This window comes from Amblyraja radiata, chromosome 1, assembly GCF_010909765.2.
Source record: "Amblyraja radiata isolate CabotCenter1 chromosome 1, sAmbRad1.1.pri, whole genome shotgun sequence".
Classification (NCBI taxonomy): domain Eukaryota; kingdom Metazoa; phylum Chordata; class Chondrichthyes; order Rajiformes; family Rajidae; genus Amblyraja; species Amblyraja radiata.
The window spans coordinates 96,332,798-96,351,183 of record NC_045956.1 but is presented as its reverse complement, the minus strand read 5'-3'; the positions used below and the strand labels follow the sequence as shown (position 1 = coordinate 96,351,183).

General features: G+C 47.2%; 1 long non-coding RNA gene across 1 annotated transcript; it reads right to left on the bottom strand.

The window, feature by feature from the left end:
• Window positions 1-4,716: 4,716 nt before the first annotated feature.
• Window positions 4,717-12,174, bottom strand: LOC116973686. The gene is made up of 3 exons (XR_004412111.1): window positions 12,152-12,174; window positions 12,073-12,077; window positions 4,717-4,729 (listed from the first exon to the last, which is right to left on the bottom strand). It is a non-coding gene; the product is annotated as an uncharacterized LOC116973686 (long non-coding RNA).
• Window positions 12,175-18,386: the final 6,212 nt, after the last annotated feature.

The window sequence follows — 18,386 nt, the reverse complement described above, 5'->3', positions numbered from 1 at the left end:
GACAAGGCAGTCATACCTGTCATTTGTTCTCCTCACCGAATCCTGCACGCAATGAAGGACCACGTCAAAGCTGAACTAGACAGAATAGAAACAATGGGTGTAATAGCCCCTGTCAATGACCCTTCCTCCTGGGTCTCCACTATGGAACAACTCTTTACTGGCTACCCATGCGACATAGTCTTGGACGATATCATGATCGCCGGGCGCGATGCACAAGAACACGACTCAAACCTGAAGCAAGTCCTGGATCGTGCCAGGGAGGTAAATCTCAAACTCAACCCTCTCAAGTGCAGGTTTCGGGTCGACGAAGTGACTTATGTGGGCCACATGTTCACCAACAATGGACTCAGGCCAGACCCATCTAAAACCATTGTCATTAACGAAATGCCAGCTCCTATGGACGTGACAGTTCTACAACAATTTCTAGGCATGGTAAACTACCTGGGAAAATTCATCCCAAACTTCAGCGAGCTCTCAGCCCCGCTGCAACAACTGACCACAAAGATACAAACTGGTCCTGGCACCAACACCAGCAGAGGGCATTTGAAACCCTCTAACAACTAATGTCTTGCATTCCAACTCTCATATACTTTGATGCCAAGTCAAGGGCCTGTCCCACTTGGGCGTCATTTGCGCGTCATTTACGCGACTGGCACGTGGCTGACACGCGACAGTCATGTGACTGTCATGCAAAATTCGTCATGCAGTACGACAGTCGGGCGCCAAGTGCTCTTGAGGGCCCTTCTTCTTTTGGGAGCCATTTGCGATGTCGTTCGTACTTAGTCCGGTCTCTGTGGCAAGGATTTTCCCAGTGAAAAAATTTCAAAACTACATGCGCTTTATACTCGGGTGGTCACGTGCTGCAGCACCCAAATGACGTGCAAATGGCACACCGACGACGTACGGGCGGCGCATGTATACGGGCGTTGCTGCACAGTGATGCATAATAAATTAGCATAGGCAATGTTCGTGCGTCACCGTGCTTACCTATGCGTCACCACGCACTACACATACACTGTCAGTACATCAGCATACGCCATCAGTACATCAGCATACGCAAGGGATACGTCACGCAGGTGGCGCTCGATGATTTTGAGTATTAGAAAATGCTGGGGTGCCACGCGTTACCGTGCATCACGATGCGACAACCAATTTTTAGGATGTTGCGTAAATGACGTGCAAATGATGCCCAAGTGGGACAGGCCCTTCACCCGCCATCCTCACCTGTGATGTCTCCCAATATGGACTAGGTGCTGCTTGCATACAAGATGACGGGAAGGGCCCCAGACCAGTTGCCTATGCCTCCCGCACCATGACCGACACTGAACAGCGCTATGCTCAAATCAAGAAGGAGCTACTCGCAATCTCCAACTGCAAGGTGACTTGGATAGGCTGGGTGAGTGGGCAAATGTTTGGCAGATGCAGTATAATGTGGATAAATGTGAGGTTATCCATTTTGGTGGCAAAAACAGGAAAGCAGACTATTATCTAAATGGTGGCCGACTAGGAAAAGGGGAGATGCAGCGAGACCTGGGTGTCATGGTACACCAGTCATTGAAAGTGGGCATGCAGGTGCAGCAGGCAGTGAAGAAAGCGAATGGTATGTTAGCTTTCATAGCAAAAGGATTTGAGTATAGGAGCAGGGAGGTTCTACTGCAGTTGTACAGGGTCTTGGTGAGACCACACCTGGAGTATTGCGTACAGTTTTGGTCCCCAAATCTGAGGAAGGACATTATTGCCATAGAGGGAGTGCAGAGAAGGTTCACCAGGCTGATTCCTGGGATGTCAGGACTGTCTTATGAAGAAAGACTGGATAGACTTGGATTATACTCTCTAGAATTTAGGAGATTGAGAGGGGATCTTATAGAAACTTACAAAATTCTTAAGGGGTTGGACAGGCTAGATGCAGGAAGATTGCTCCCGATGTTGGGGAAGTCCAGGACAAGGGGTCACAGCTTAAGGATAAGGGGGAAATCCTTTAAAACCGAGATGAGAAGAACTTTTTTCACACAGAGAGTGGTGAATCTCTGGAACTCCCTGCCACAGAGGGTAGTCGCGGCCAGTTCATTAGCTATATTTAAGAGGGAGTTAGATGTGGCCCTTGTGGCTAAGGGGATCAGAGGGTATGGAGAGAAGGCAGGTACGGGATACTGAGTTGGATGATCAGCCATGATCATATTGAATGGCGGTGCAGGCTCGAAGGGCCGAATGGCCTACTCCTGCACCTAATGTCTATGTTTCTATGTTTCTAAGTGTGTGTTCGAATCCCACTTCTGACACCATGTTTATGAATGATCCACAGCAACACACATAGTGAAGATCAATCTTTATTCCACAGGAAAAAAGGAACATTGCAACAGCCAGCCATTCTCATCTAGCTCCGCTGGCTTGTGAGAGAGAGAGAGCGAGCTGGCTGACCTTGCTAGTGTAAAGCAGTGTAGTACCGTAATACCATGTAAAGGGTGGCATGCACATACGTGTATTGGAGATTATAAATGGCATGAATTAATAAGGGTTAATCTACAATGGTCATATACACCGACACAACAATGAAATTCTTACTTAGTGCAGCATAACAGACCTGTGAACATAATACACGATAATGTATAGTAAGCATCTATACTATTACTAAAAGTCTCATCTTGACCACTTCCTGTCCTCTCCTCAGAAAAACCGCTATCCTATATCGCAATGATTTTTTTCACCATCTTACTCACCGTCCTCCTCTCCTCCAACCGCACCAAGGTTTTTTCCAATAGGTGAAATAATAAAAAAGTAATGCATGTTGAATAAATGGTGAGATCTGCTGATTGGTCTTCTCGCCTGTCAGTAACAATGATGAAGGTCATGCCCCTTCCGGCGGCCCAGGAGAATAAAGCCCCGGAGGCCGGACGTGAGTCATTCACTTTTGAAGAACATGTGTGACAGTTGAGTTCAGAACTGTGAGTCTATGCCATGAGTGAACGGAACTGTGAGTATGCACTGTGCTTGAAATGAGTTGTTGGCCTTGCACTGTGCTTGAAATGGAAATGAAATTAGTTGTTGACCTTGCACAGTGCTTGAAATGGAACTGAAATGAGTCATTGGACTTGCACTGTGCTTGAAATGGAAATGAAATGAGTCGTTGGCCTTGCACTGTGCTTGAAATGGAAATGAAATGAGTTGTCGGCCTTGCACTCTGCTTGAAATGGAAATGAAATGAGTTGTCGGCCTTGCACTCTGCTTGAAATGGAAATGAAATGAGTTGTCGGCCTCGCACTGTGCTTGCAATGGAAATGAAATGAGTTGTTTGGGCTACCTGAAACCATTAATTTCGGCCCACAAGGTCCCTATTAGCCCAGAAACCAGTCCCTTTTGCCCGCAAATGCCCTTATTAGGCCAGGAAAAGTACAGAAAACGTGTCTTTCACTGAAATTTCACTTTCACCCCCAAAAGGAGAAGTTTGGCCCTTTGGCTGAATTTCACTGAAATTTCACTTTTTTATTTGTCCCTTCGGCCCATCAAGCCTGTACTAGCCCAGGAGGAGTCCCTTCTGCCCATCAGTATGTATTCCCCTTGTAACTATTAAACCTCACCCCAGTATTTTTCTCCCTCCCTTCATTGGCTCCATGTGATATCCAGGCCAGGATAGACTTTCCTCCTTCATTGTTGTGATCTGTAGAAAAATATGAAAAATGTCTAAAATTGATTCTCCACCCTCTCCCCCTTCTCTCTCACAGTCTCTCACCTTTTTAGGCAGAATGTCTAGTATTCTGAGCTGCCAGCCCACCAGGCCTGAGTGACTGAGCTGCCAGCCCATCAGGCCTGAGTGACTGAGCTTCCAGCCCACCAGCCCTGAGTGACTCAGCTGCCAGTCCATCATTTTTAGTAATCTCCTTCATTGGTGGGTGTTCGAGCTGCCAAACCAGACCGTGGTACAATCTGTCAATATGCTCTTTACCATACATCTGTCGAAGTTCGAGGGATTTGTCAACATAGTGAATCGCCTCAATCTTCTTTAGGATTTCTGATTATGTTGACAAAGCATCTCAAAGTGGATTAATAATTTTCCTTGAATGTTCAATATTTCTGTAATTGTATAGAATTGACTTGGCACATGATAAATTAGAACATTAACAATGCTTGATTAGAATACTAAAAGCTTAAAAACATTTGTGGTCTCAAAGGGTTTTCCCTCACTGACCCTTGTTGCATTTAAACAGCTTCCCACAGATCTGCTCTCCAGGACATCATGTTCATACTCACAATAGAAGGCACATGACTATTCAAATTGAAATCTCCCCTACGGGCACATTAAACTTTAAGTTTGGCTATGCTAAAATTAGCATATAAACACTTAAAACATTTATCTGAACTAATATATTCCTTTATATTTAACTGAGAAGATAATTCACTCAAAATTAATGTTGATGCTGGTAAGGTAGAGAATAACATTCTGAAACAACGTTCCAGCTGCATAAACACAGTGCTTTACTCTTGAGTGCAAAATTATGCTAACATTTTGCAAGTTGTTTAATTTGTGTGCATCTATTCCATATCTATATAATTAAAAGTCTCATCTTGACCACTTCCTGTCTGTGCTGTATATTGATTTTAGAAAAAACGCTACCATATATTGCTATGGTTTTTGGCCATCTTATTCACAGTCCTCCTCCGCTGATCAGGCCCTGCGGATTTTTCCCATCGATGAAAAACAAAAGAGTTATGAGTGTTTAAAAACCTTGAGATCCTCTCGCTGGTCAATCACCAAAATGAAGGTAATGCCCCTTCCTGGGGTGGGGGGTGGGGGGTGACAGGACTATGAACCCCCAGATGCCTGGATGTGACTCAGTCTCTCTGCAAGATGGCGAGGGAGGGGCCATGTGTGTGAGTGTGTGTGTGAGTGTATGTGTGTGTGTGTGTGTGAGTGTGTGTGTGAGTGCATGTGTATGAGTGTGTGTGTGTGTGTGTGTGTGAGTGTGTGTGTGTGACTGTGTGTAGTGTCTGTGTGTGTGTGTGTGTGTGTGTGTGTGTGTGTGTGTGTGTGTGAGTGAGTGCGTGTATGTGTATGTGAGTGAATGTATGTGTGTAAGTGAGTAGGTGTGTGTGTGGGTGTGTATGTGTGTGTGTGAGTGTGTTTGTGTGTATGTGTGTGAGTGTGTGTGTGAGTGTATGTGTGTGTGTGTTTGTGTGTGAGTGTGTGTGTAGGTGCATGTGTATGAGTGTGTGTGTGTGAGTGTGTGTGTGTGAGTGTGTGTAGTGTCAGTGTGTGTGTGAGTGTATGTGTGTGAGTGAGTGTTTGTGTATATAATAATAATAATAAATTTTATATTTAATGGGCGCCTTTCATACAAAATCTCAAGGACACCTTACATAGTAATCGGAATAAAAACATATAATCGGAGTTAAACAAGTAATTAAAGACATCACAATGACACAAATTAAAAACAGAATTCAATCCAAAAACAGAAAATCAAAAACACAGTGTGAAGAGAGAGCAGCGGCAACCAATTCGTGCCAGCGTTCACTCTCTCTTCACGGCAGCCATCTTGGACACAGACCTACAAGACTACAGTTAGACAAAAAAAAATCATCCCCCCACAGTGGATAGCACTGTGGAGGAAGGCACAATGTCCAGTCCCCACCCCATGTTCACCCCAAAGTCAGGCCTATTGGGGCCACCGCAATTGCCTCTACGGAGGCCCGATGTCCCTGGCCGTTCTCACCGGGTGGTCTTGCCCCGGCGTCGGGAGAGTCCTTTCGGCGGCTGGGCCACCTGGAACGGCCGCTTCTTGGTTGGAGCCCGCGGCTGCCGAAGCCGACAAGGCCGCGCCGGTTTGGCGCTCCTAGGCTCCAGATGAAAAAGTCGGCGCCCGCTCTCTGCCTTGCCGCCTCTACGCACGCCGTCTCTCCGCTCCGCAAACCCGCAGCCCGGAGATGTTGCTCACGGCGGTCCAGCTCGCCAGAGCTCCAGCGCGGCGACCCAGGCAAGGCATCGCCCGCTCCGCTCCGCTCCGCTCCAGCGCTCCAGCGCTCCAATGCAGTGCCGCCACGCAGGCCGAGGTGCTGGGTGGTTCCCGCCAAGAAACGGCGCTCCAAGCCCGCTGGTAGGCCACGACGACGGGTCGACGGGCAGCCCGGAAAAAAGGCTGCCACACCGACCAGGTAGGGACCTATAAATAAAGTAACACCTACCCCCCCACATTAAAAGACCATATCCCCTACAAACAAAAAAACAGGACTCACTAAAAACTAAAAAAAAACGAATTAAGACGGACGGCTGCTGCTAGCAGCCGTTCACCAAGATGGCTCCTCCTCCTCTCGAGTGTATGTGAGTGTATGTGTGTGTGTGAGTCTGTTTGTGTGTGTGAGCCTGTGTGTGTGAGAGTATGTGTGTGCAAGTGTATGTGTGAGTGTATATGAGTGTGTGTGTGTGTATGTGTATGTGTGTGTGCGTGTGTGAGTGTGTGAGTGTGCGTGCATGTGTGAGTGTGTGTGTAAATGTGTGTGAGTGTGTGTGTGAGAGTGTCTGTGTGTGTGTCTGTGTGCATGTGTGAGTGAGTGTGAGTGTATGTGTGTGAGTGAGTGTATGTGTGTGTGAGTGTGGGAGAGTGTGCATGCGTGTGTGAGTGTATATGTGTGTCTATGTGTGTGTGAGTCTATGTGTGAGTTTATGTGTGTGTATGTGAGTGTGTGTGTGTGTGAGTGTTTGTGTGTGAGTGTGTCTGAGTGTGTTAGTGTGTGTGATTGTGTGTCAGTGTCTGTGAGTCTGTGTGTGTGTGTGTTTGTGAGTGTATGTGTGTGTGAGAGTGCGATTCTGTGTGTATATGTGTGTGAGTGAGTGTATGTGTGACTGAGTGAGTGTATGTGTGTGTGTGAGTGAGTGAGTGAGTGCATGTGTGTGTGAGTGAGTGTGTGTGTGTGAGTGAGTGTGTGTGTGTGAGTGAGTGAATGTGTGTGTGAGTGATTAATGTGTGTGTGAGTGTATGTGTGTGAGTGTGTGTGTGTGTGAGTGTGTGTGTGAGTGTATGTGTGTGTGAGTGAGTGAGTGTATGTGTGTGTGAGTGAGTGAGTGTATGTGTGTGTGAGTGAGTGAATGTGTGTGTGAGTGAATGTGTGTGTGTGAGTGTAAGTTTGTATGTATGTGTGTGTGTGTGAGTGTTTTTAAAAAAAACCTTATTGATTGATCTGACTCTCTCCATCGTCATGAGAGTTAAGTTTAAATGGAAGCATTTGACATATTTGACTGTTCTTTCTTGTAAATATCATAAGCAAATCCCATGGTATGTACATTGCTATTCCAATATTCAATTTTTTTAAAGTTCAAAATATGCCTGAGTACAAAACAGACATTTTATTCCTCTGCTTCTAAACAGAATAAGACATCATAATTGCCATATTCAATTTGAAGAATAGGAATAGAAATCAGGCCTCATGTTTACCATATTCCAGCCAAAGAAACATATCCACCCTAATTTCAAATACCAATACCTAACAACACTAAGGATGCTCAATGAGGATCTGAAAGGTACTGATCCAACAAATTGACAGCTGCTGAAGAAGACAATAAATTCTTTGCTTCTCTGTCTGTGAGATTCACTTGGAGGTACCGGCCCGTGATTAGTCTGCTTACTCCACTCAGGATGAGTCAACTCATGTAAGAACAATATTTACAAACCCTACCTGTGAAACTCACAGCAACAATATGATGCCCTCTCCCAAATTCTGCTCCTACCTCCCTCACCCTGTTTTTGCAGTGCATTAAACACCTGTTATTATGAACCATAATGGGGAGGATGGTATCTGTTATGTGCCGATTGTCTGCGATAACTGAGTGCAACATGGCATTTCATGTGTAGAGGCAAACAATAAAATTTAGGCTGAGCAACCACTGCACTGACAAAGATGGCTTTTTTTCAGCTGAAACATTAAGCCAAAGCCTTAGGTAGACAGAAGTGCTGGAGAAACTCAGCGGGTGCAGCAGCATTTATGGAGCGAAGGAAATAGGCAACGTTTCGGGCCGAAACCCTTCTTCAGACTAGCCAGCAGTACAGACAGTGGCAGTTGTGGTGGTGGGCGCGGCAGACGTGGTTGAGGAAGCAGTGTGGACTGGGGCCAGTGTCGGCAAGCGTGGCTGAGGCTACAACCGGTGCTGGTGTTGGCAGGCGTTGGCGAGGATGCGGCCGGGAGTGACGTCCGCTATGACCAAAATCCGTTATAAAGAGGTCCGTAAGAAGGAAGGTTTACTGTATACTAATAAAGTTTGCATGGAAAGGAGGGACTTCCCAGGCACTTCAGGTAGTGAAGAGTTTGACAGCTTTGAAGGACCCCACCAAACTATAATCATGCTTATTTTATACCATCTGTAATACTTGGTGACTTTGTCATAATTATTCCTTATTTATTTTACGCTGTTTACTTCAATTACACCTGATCACATCCAACCTGGTGTGTGGCGGCGCCTAACGGCAGCAGCTCGACTGCAGTCCGTTTGTCTTTTTTATTTTTATTTTTATACCGTTAAATGTATGTTTTTGATTCGAGTTTTTATTATTTTTTAGCTGTGTAGATGTGGGGGGTGGGGGTAAACCATTTAATCTCTTCCCTGTACAGGGACCCGACTTTTCCCTGTCAGGTCTCCGGTGTCATAGGGCCTAACATCGTGGAGCCAGCGGTGGCCTACAACCGGAACCAACCTGAGGGCTCCAGTCGCGGAGCATGCGGACTCGACATGACGGAGCTGGACAACTTCGGAGCGGGGAGAGCTGTGGTGGTGCGTGGCTGCGACCCGACTTCGGAGCTTCGGAGGCTCCGGCCCCAGGCCCGGTGGACGGTAACATCGGGAGCTCACAGGTCCCTGGTGGGAAACCGCTTTTCGGAGCTCCCGCAAAGGCGACTTCTCCCGCTGGAATCGTGGGGTTTAAACGACTCGGAGCGGGGCCTAACATCGCCCGGCGCGGCTTAAACGGCCACGGGACTTACCATCGCCCGCCGGGGGCTTTAGCATCGTGAGCCCCAGTCGCCTTGACGTTGCAGTTGGACTGCTGGAGCGCAGGAGAAGAACAAAGGGAAGAGATAAGACTTTTGCCTTCCATCACAGTGTTGGAGATTCACTGTGATGGATGTTTGTGTAAATTGTGTTAAGTGTGGGTCTTGGTTTTTTTCTGTAATGTCATGACTGTAGGAATGAAATTTCATTCAAACCTTGTCTGTTTGAATGACAATAAAAGACATTCTATTCTATTCTAATCTATAGTACCACTCTCTGCAATACATTTGACATTCCTTTCCATACAACCCATTTCCACCATCCACCCTATGTCCTCCTACATACTTAGTATCTAAAAGTACATGTATGAAGACAGGAAACATGGCTGACTGAGCTGGAAGCTACAATTGATGAAGGCCCTAAAAATATTTATCTGCAGTGATGAAGATTGGTGCTCCAAACCAGTATGCCTCTTGTCAACTTATAGAGTACATTTACTGTCCTGAAATGTGTTGGTTACAAATCCAATGTGCCCTCCTACCACCCTTTCAGTTATTAACAAATTGATGCAAGGGTCACTGACAATCAAATAGCATTGATTAGCTGGAACCATTCAGATCTGGACTTTACAGTAACATTGATCCAAACATGGGCCAAACAATGGGCAAGTAATATTTGTGTCACCAAAATACAAGGCAATAGCAATATCCAGCAAGGGAGAATATAACCACTGACCCTTGATATTCAGTTACATTACTGTCCCTCAGTCATGGTGGCACGGTGGTAGAGTTGATCCCGTACAGCACCAGAGACCCGAGTTCGATCCTGACTACGGATGCTTGTCTGTAAGGAGTTTGTATGTTCTCTCCGTGATCTGCTTGGGTTTTCTCTGAGATCTTTGGTTTCCTCCCACACTCCAAAGACGTACAGGTTTGTAGTTTAATTGGCTTGGTTATGAATGTAAGGGCCTTTTTCCATGCTGTATCTCTAAACAAAAATAAAACAGTCTTGCATCATCAATATTCTTGGGGGTCACCATTGACCAGCAACTCAGCTGGATCAGCCCTACAAATACTGTGGTTGCAAGAGCAAGCCAGAGGCTGGGTAACCTGTGCCAAGTGTTTCACTGCACCAAGACCTTTCCATCATCTACAAGTCGTAAGTCAGGAATATAATTGAATATTTCCCACTTGCCTGGATATGTGCAGTGTCAAACAATCTAAAGTAGCTCAACACCATCCAAAACAATACTATTTGTTTGAGTGGCAACTTGTCAACCACCCTAAACATTCATTTTCTCTGCTAACTGTGCACAGTGGCTGCAAAATGAACCATCTACAAAATGTGTTGCAGTCACTCACCGGGGCGCCTTTGACAATTTCTCCCAATCTGTGACTTCTGCCACCAAGAACTCCACTGCCTGAAGTTTCTCCTCCATGCTACAAATCATATAGCACCGATAGGAAATATATCATTGCTCTTTCTTAGTCACTGAGCATAGGTCCAAGAAATCCTTGCATGAGAGCACTGTGGGGGTTCATTTATCCAGAAAGGACTGCAGCACTTCAAGAAGGCGGCTCACCAGCATGTGCTCATGAGCAGCTGGGGATGAACATTGAATGTTATCAAGGCCAGAGACATCCAGATCCCGAAACTTTTTGAAACATATGAGAAATATAACATTTATATATTGTTAAATAACAAATATAAAAATAGAACTTAATTAGTAAGGGTGTCAGGGGTTATGGGGTTAAGGCATGGGTATAGGCTTGAGAGGGAAAGATAGATCAGTCATGATTGAATGGCAGAGTAGACTTGATGGGCAAAATGGCCTAATTGTGCTCCGAAAACATGAACTTATGAAAGTAGTTAATGAATAATGGAGTTTATAAGGTTTATTGAGAACCAGATAGACATTTGTTGAAATATTAACTCAGTTGAGGGAAGTAACGAAGAAATGGAATTTGAGCATATTGAATGTATTTGAGTGTAAGTATCTGGCTGAGTAGATTCTGTAGGAGTCATTTGAAATCTACTTTAGTTAAATGATTATCTATTCTTTGGTATGTTTTGTCATCTTCGTCATTTGAAAGTCATTCCCAACAAAGCAGGCATACGTCAGCCTTGGCATTGAGCTTATGAAAAACATTCTTACATTTTTCCATTTGCTGCTTCAATATAAACTTCATTGACCGGTAATCCTGAGATAGTACATTACCTACCAGTCAATTTCCTTGCAGAAATCAGCCTAGATCAGAATTGGCTGGGACAAATGAATCACGAGGACTGCCAACATAACTGGCATGCTTATCTGTGATATTCTTGACATCTTACAAGACCAGCTCATTCATCAAGTGGTAGCTTTCCTCTTAATGTAGTCATGAGCAGACTTAACAGGTGCTCAGAATGGTAGGTGACCACAGGCAATTTCCAATACATTAATAAACCCAGCATTGACAAAGAGCATTTGTTTTATTCTCTGTGCCTTAGGGAATTTGTGAAATGGGTTTCAAATGGTATCAGTTAGAGACAAGTTGCAAGCATGTGGATAAATGCTACTTGATGCCATTAGTTACATGAAAGCGATCTAAAAGTGTTGCTGGTATAAAAGCTGAATGCAGCCATCACCTTTATCTCATTTACCCTCCCTTTTCGGAACTTTAAACATAATGATGTTGCATTTCTTCCTGCTGGAAATGGATGGAATTCGTCTTGTGCAATAACCAGAGCACAGTCCATCTTTAAACTTACCCTTTTCGCTTGAAGAATCAGGAATTGTATTATGTTCAAAAAAGATGCTTTTTGATTAACCCTTTACTAACAGTTATTTTTATAAACAGCTTGGTGACTTCACTCATCATTATCTAATTATTTATCAAGCTTTTTAAGGAAAAAGTCAAGTGAGAAAAATTTAGGTAAGGAGGTGAATCTTAAGATTCATCAATGCAGCATACATTTGGTGTGCCTCATCAGCACACTGTACCTTCACAGAATATTCATTATCTATCATTTCAAACTACCTCTATTGCTACGCACCTATCAGGTCTCACATATAAGCTATGATAACAACATGCAATAACAATTATTCAGAGACTAACTTTGACAAACACTTTATTATGTGTAATTATCTGCATTAAGGTACTGCAAATTTTACTTCCCTCAAAATAGTTGGAGATCCAATACCAACTAGCTTTTTATTAACAATGCGTTCTTTCTACTCACTGCACTTTCACAAAATTAACTGTTTGTATGACACCACAATATATTTGTATATATATATATATATATATATATATATATATATATACACACACATATATACATATATATATAGATAGACACAAAGTGCTGGAGTAACTCAGCGGACCAATAAACAATAAACAATAGACAATAGACAATAGACAATAGACAAAGACAATAAGTGCAGAAGTAGGCCATTCGGCCAGCACCGCCATTTAATGTGATCATGACTGATCTTCCCCAATCAGTACCCCATTCCTGTCTTCTCCCCATATCCCCTGAATCTGCTATCTTTAAGAGCCCTTTCTAGCTCTCTGGAAAGTATCCAGAAAACCGGCCTCCACCGTCCTCTGAGGCAGAGAATTCCACAGACTCGCAACTCTCTGTGAGAAAAAGTGTTTCCTCTTCTCCGTTCTAAATGGCTTAGCCATTATTCTGAAACTGTGGCTCCTGGAATTATTCAATGGCGCCTGCACTCAGTACCATCTTGACGTCACCCTCTCGCTTATTGCCACGAAGCGGAATGACGCACTCAGCGCCAGCATGGCGCTAACTGGAAATGATGTAATCGGCGCCATCTTGCAACTAAGCGAAAATCACAGAATGAGCGCCAATTTTGAAATTAAACACAGTCCTGATCTAATAAAATGTTTATTCACGCTTTATCTATCCGAAAACTGTTGTAAGCAAGCCCTTTAAAAGCCAACCCAATTGGGCAAAAACACTTTGCAAGCCAACAACACACATTTGCTGAAAGCCCTTTAAAAAGCTAACCCAATCGGGCAAAGACCATGCAAACAACAAACACATTTGCTGAAAACCACATCCCGGGGAATCACGGTGGAGTAGACGTGCGCTCAGTGTTATTCGCAGCTCAGAGAGCCGTGATGCTCGCGCTTCCTCCATCTGGCAGAGACTGAGTGAGCCACAACATTTCCGGGATTTATAGTCCCTCCCCCCTGCCACCAGCGGGGGCAGCAGAGAGAATGGCAATTTTTTAAAAACATTAATAATTCTCTGATATTTCATTGATAGGAAAAATCCTGCAGTCCAGTCCAGCGGAGGGGGGCTCTGAGCGAGGTGGCCAAAAATGACTGCCTCCTCCCCCCTCTCCTCTACCCCCCTTCTCCTTCCCCCCTCTCCTACCCCCTTCTCCTCTCCTCTCCCCCCCTCCTCTCCTCCCCCTCTCCTCTTCTCCCCCCTCTCCTATTCTCCCCCCCTCTCCTCTCCCCCCACTCCTCTCCCCCTCTTCCTCCCTCTACCCCCCTCTCCTCTACTCTCCCCCTCTCCTCTCCCCCCTCGCCTCTTCTCCCCCTCTCATCTTCTCCCCCCTCTCCTCTCCCCCCCTCTCCTTTTCACCCCCTCTCATCTTCTCCCCCCCTCTCCTCTCCCCTCATCTCCTCCCCCTCCTCTCCTCTCTTCCCTCTCCTCTCTTCCCCCTCTCCTCTTCCCCCCTCCTCTCTCCCACCCCCTCTCCTCTCTTCCTTCTCCTCTCCTCTCTCTCCCCTCTCCTCTCCCCCCTCCTCTCCCCTCTCCACTTCCCCCCCTCTCCACTCGCCCCTCTCCACTCCCCCCTCATCCTCTCCCCCCTCTCCAACTCCCACCTCTCCCCCCTTCTCCTCTCCCCCCTATCCTCTCCCACCCTCTTCCAGCTCCACCTCTCCCCTCCAACCCACGCCCCTCAGTCCTCTCCCACCGCTGCCTCTCCTCCCACCCTTTCCTCTCCCCCACCTCTCCATCTCCCCCTCCTCCATCTCTCGCCACCACTTCTCTCTCATTCTCATCTCCCTCGGGTCCTCCCGCTCTCCTCTCCCCCTCGTCTCCTCTCACCCCCTCGTCCCTTTCTCCCCTCTCATCTTGCTCTCTCCCCCTGCCTCTCATCCTCTCCCCCCTCGTCCTCTCACCCCTCCTCTTCCCCCTCTCCTCTCTCCCCCCTCTCCTCTCCCCCCTCCTCTCTCCCATCCCCACCTCTCTCCCACCCCCTCTCCTCTCTTCCTCCCCCTCTCCTCTCTCTCCCCTCACCATAGAAGACACAAAAAATATTCCAATGCTGGATAAACAGGGGGCGGTAGGAATGGAGGAGCTAAATACTATTAAGATCACCAAGGAGGTGGTATTAGGGAAATTAATGAGACTGAAGGAGGATAAATCCCCTGGGCCTGATGGATTACATCCAAGGGTCTTGAGGGAGATAGCGGTGGAGATTGTGGATGCATTGGTGATAATTTTCCAAAACTCCCTGGAGGCAGGAACGGTCCCAGTGGATTGGAAAATGGCCAATGTAACACCTATATTTAAAAAAGGAAGTAAACAGAAGGCGGGTAACTATAGACCGGTTAGTCTAACATCGGTGGTGGGTAAAATGTTAGAGACAATTATTAAAGAAACACTAACGGGGCACTTGGATAAACATGACTTCATCGGACAGAACCAGCATGGTTTTGTGAAGGGGAAGTCCTGTTTAACGATCTGCTCGAATTCTTTGAGGAAGTAACAACCCGGGTGGATAAAGGGGAACCGGTGGATGTGGTATACTTGGACTTCCAAAAGGCTTTTGACAAGGTGCCACATAAGAGACTATTGTTAAAAATAAAAAATTATGGGATTGGGGGTAATATATTAGCATGGGTAGAGGATTGGCTAACAAATAGGAAGCAGAGAGTGGGGATAAATGGTTCATACTCGGGATGGCAACCGGTAACTAGCGGGGTTCCGCAAGGGTCGGTGCTGGACCCCAGTTGTTCACAATTTATATAATGATTTGGAGGAGGGAACCAAGTGTAATATATCAAAATTTGCGGACGATACAAAAATGGGAGGAAAAGTAGGGGATGAGGAGGATAGGAAGAGTCTGCAAAAGGATATAGATAAGCTAGGTGAGTGGGCAACAACTTGGCAGATGAAATTTAATACTAATAAATGTGAAGTCATTCACTTTGGGAAAAAAAATGATAGGGCAAGTTATTTTCTAAATGAGGAGGAGCTGCGTTGTAATGCAACGCAAAGGGATCTAGGGGTATTAGTACATGAATCACTAAAAGTTAGTATGCGGTGCAGCAAGCAATCAGGAAGGCCAATGGAGTTTTGGCCTTTATTGCTAGGGGGATTGAGTATAAAAACACGGAGGTCTTGCTGCAGCTGTACACAGTATTAGTGAGACCACATTTGGAATACTGTGTACAGTTCTGGGGTCCATACTTAAGAAAGGATGTACTAGCCCTGGAGGCAGTGCTGCGAAGGTTTACAAGATTAATTCCTGCAATGAGGGGATTGACATATGAGGAAAGGTTAAGTAGGCTGGAACCCTACTCTTTGGAGTTTAGAAGAATGAGAGGCGATCTCATTGAAACATATAAGATCGTGAGGGGCCTTGATCGGGTGGATGCACCGAGGATGTTCCCAATGATCGGGGAAACTAGAACTAGGGGACATAGTTGCAGAATAAGGGGGGGCTCTTTTAAAACTGAGATGAGGAAGAACTTCTTCACCCAGAGGGTGGTTATTTATGGAATTCACTGCCCCAGGGAGCAGTGGAAGCAGAAACTTTAAATATATTTAAGACTAAAATAGATGGTTTTTAGCTGCCAAGGGGATAGGGGCTACGGGGAGAGGGCAGGGATATGGACCTAGGTCTGGTTAGTATAGTAAGACCTGAGTGATCTCCTGGACAAGTGTCGATCGCCTGGATTGGGGTCGGAGAGGAATTTCCCGGATTTTTTTCCCGAATTGGACCTGGGTTTTTATCCGTTTTTTTGCCTCCCCCAGGAGATCACGAGGTTCTTGGGGTGGAGAGGGGTGATAGCGGTATAAAGGGGAGGGTAGTGTCTGGTGTTCTGTGTCTTGTGTCTACTGTTTGTGGGTAAGTGTGTCTGTTTAGTGTTCAGCCATGAGCGAATGGCGGTGCGGGCTCGACGGACCTGTGGTCTACTCTCGCACCTACTTTCTATGTTTCTATGTTTCTATGTTTCCCCCCCTCCTCTCCCCTCTCCACTTCCCCCCTCTCCACTCCCCCCTCTCCACTCCCCCCTCTCCTCTCCCCCCTCTCCACTCCCACCTCTCCCCCTTCTCCTCTCCCCCCTATCCTCTCCCCCCCTCTCCACTCCCACCTCTCCCCCCCTCTCCTCTCCCCCCTCTCCTCTCCTCCCCTTTCCTCTCCCCCTCTCTCCTCTCCCCCTCCCCTCTCTACCCACCCCTTCTCTCTCCCACCCTCTCCTCTCCCCCCCTCTCCTCTCCCCCTCTCCCTTTCTCCCCCTCTCATCTTCTCCCCCGCCTCTCCTCTCCCCCCCTCCTCTCCACCTCCTCTTCCCCCTCTCCTCTCTCCCCCCTCTCCTCTCCCCCCTCCTCTCTCCCACCCCCACCTCTCTCCCACCCCTCTCCTCTCTTCCTCCCCCTCTCCTCTCTCCCCCCTCTCCTCTCCCCCCTCTCCTCCTCCTCCCCCCCTCTCCTCTCACCCTCTCCCCTCCCACCTCTCCCCCCCTCTACTCTCCCCCCTTTCTTCTCCCCCTCCTCTCCTCTCCCCCCTCTCCTCTCCCCCTCTCCTCTTCCCCCTCTCCTCTCTCCCCACTCTCATCTCCCCCCTCCTCTCTCCCACCCCTCCAACTCTCTCCCACTCCCTCTCCTCTCTTCCTCCCCCTCTCCTCTCCCCCCCTCTCCTCTGCCCCCTCTCCTCTCCCCCCCTCTCCTCCCCCCCCCCCCCTCTCCTCCCCCCTCTCCTCTCCCCCTCCTCTCCCCTCTCCTCCCCTCCACTCCTCTCCCCCCCCCTCGTCCTCCCCCCCCTCATCCTCTCCCCCCCTGCTCCTCCCCCTCTCCTCTCCCCCCCCTCCTCTCCCCCTCTCCTCTCCCCCTCCCCCCCCTCTCCTCTCCCCCCTCTCCTCTCCCACCTCTCCCCCCTCTACTCTCTCCCCCTCTTCCTCATACCCCGTCTCCTCTCCCCCTCTCCACTGTATTTCACCCCTCTCCTCTTCTCCACCCCTCTCCTCTCCCCCCCTCTCCTCTCCCCCCTCTCTCCCCCCTCCTCTCCACCCCTCTCCACTCCCCTCTCCTCCCCCCTCTCCTCTCCCCCTCTCCTCTCCTCTCAACCTCCCCCCCTCTCTCTCTCTCTCTCTCTCTCCCCTCTTTTTCTCCCCACCTCCCCTCCATCCCCTCCCCCACCATCCCTCCCCTAAACCCCCCTCCCCTCCACACCCCCTACCATTTCCCTCCCCCCTCCCCCCTCCTCCCCCTCCCTGCTCCCACCTCTCCCCCTCACCCCCTCTCAGCACCCCCTCTCTCTCCCCCTCACTCTCACCCTCTCTCTCTCCTCCCCCCTCATCCATCCTCCCTCTTCTCCTCCTCTCCACCCCCCTATCCCTCTTGCCCCTCTCTCTGTGTGTGTCACTCTCTCTGTGTCTCTGCCCCTTCTCTCTCTGCCCTCACTCTCTACCCCCGTCCCCCCACCCCCCCCTCTCTCTAGATGTGACTGCAAGTTGGGGGCTATGCGTCAGTAGATAGGGTGGTTATGGGGTAAAAGGAACAAATTAATAATATTAATATAAAATCAAGGGGGTAATTAGCGTGAGTGCGGGGGGAGGGGGGATAGTTAGTGTGTGTGACGCTGCATGCCACCTCCCCCCCCACAACTGCACGTTGGGGGAACAGATCCAACGGGTCTGCACTTGGTCTAGTATATATATATATCTACACTCTGGATTCAAAACACGTAACATTTTCTTTGATCTAAAAACGAACGAACATTCTACAGAACTCTGAAGTTTATGCATCCTCACCAGTTCACAGAGCTTATGGCTCAAAAATAGGAAATATACACGAATATTAAGAGGCTTGATAAAGTAAATGCTGGCAGTATGTTTCTTCTGACTGATGATTCTCAATCTAACAATCACATACCTCAGACAAAGAAATTAACTATCTACTATAGGACTGAAATTGAGGATTGTGAATTGTTGGAATTCTCAACACCAGACATTTGTCTGCTTATTTGTTGAGCTCGTCAGAGATCAATACTTTCTCGTGCATTAAAGGCTTAAAGGCATTAAATGTTAAAAGGCATATTCCTGCACGTTATTCTTTTATGGAAGCTTAATTGGAGATAGGAATAGCATTGCTTAAGTTCAATAAGAGAAGACAAATTAATCTTAAACACCATGAAGTTCTTCACACCGTTCAGCATTCTGAATAT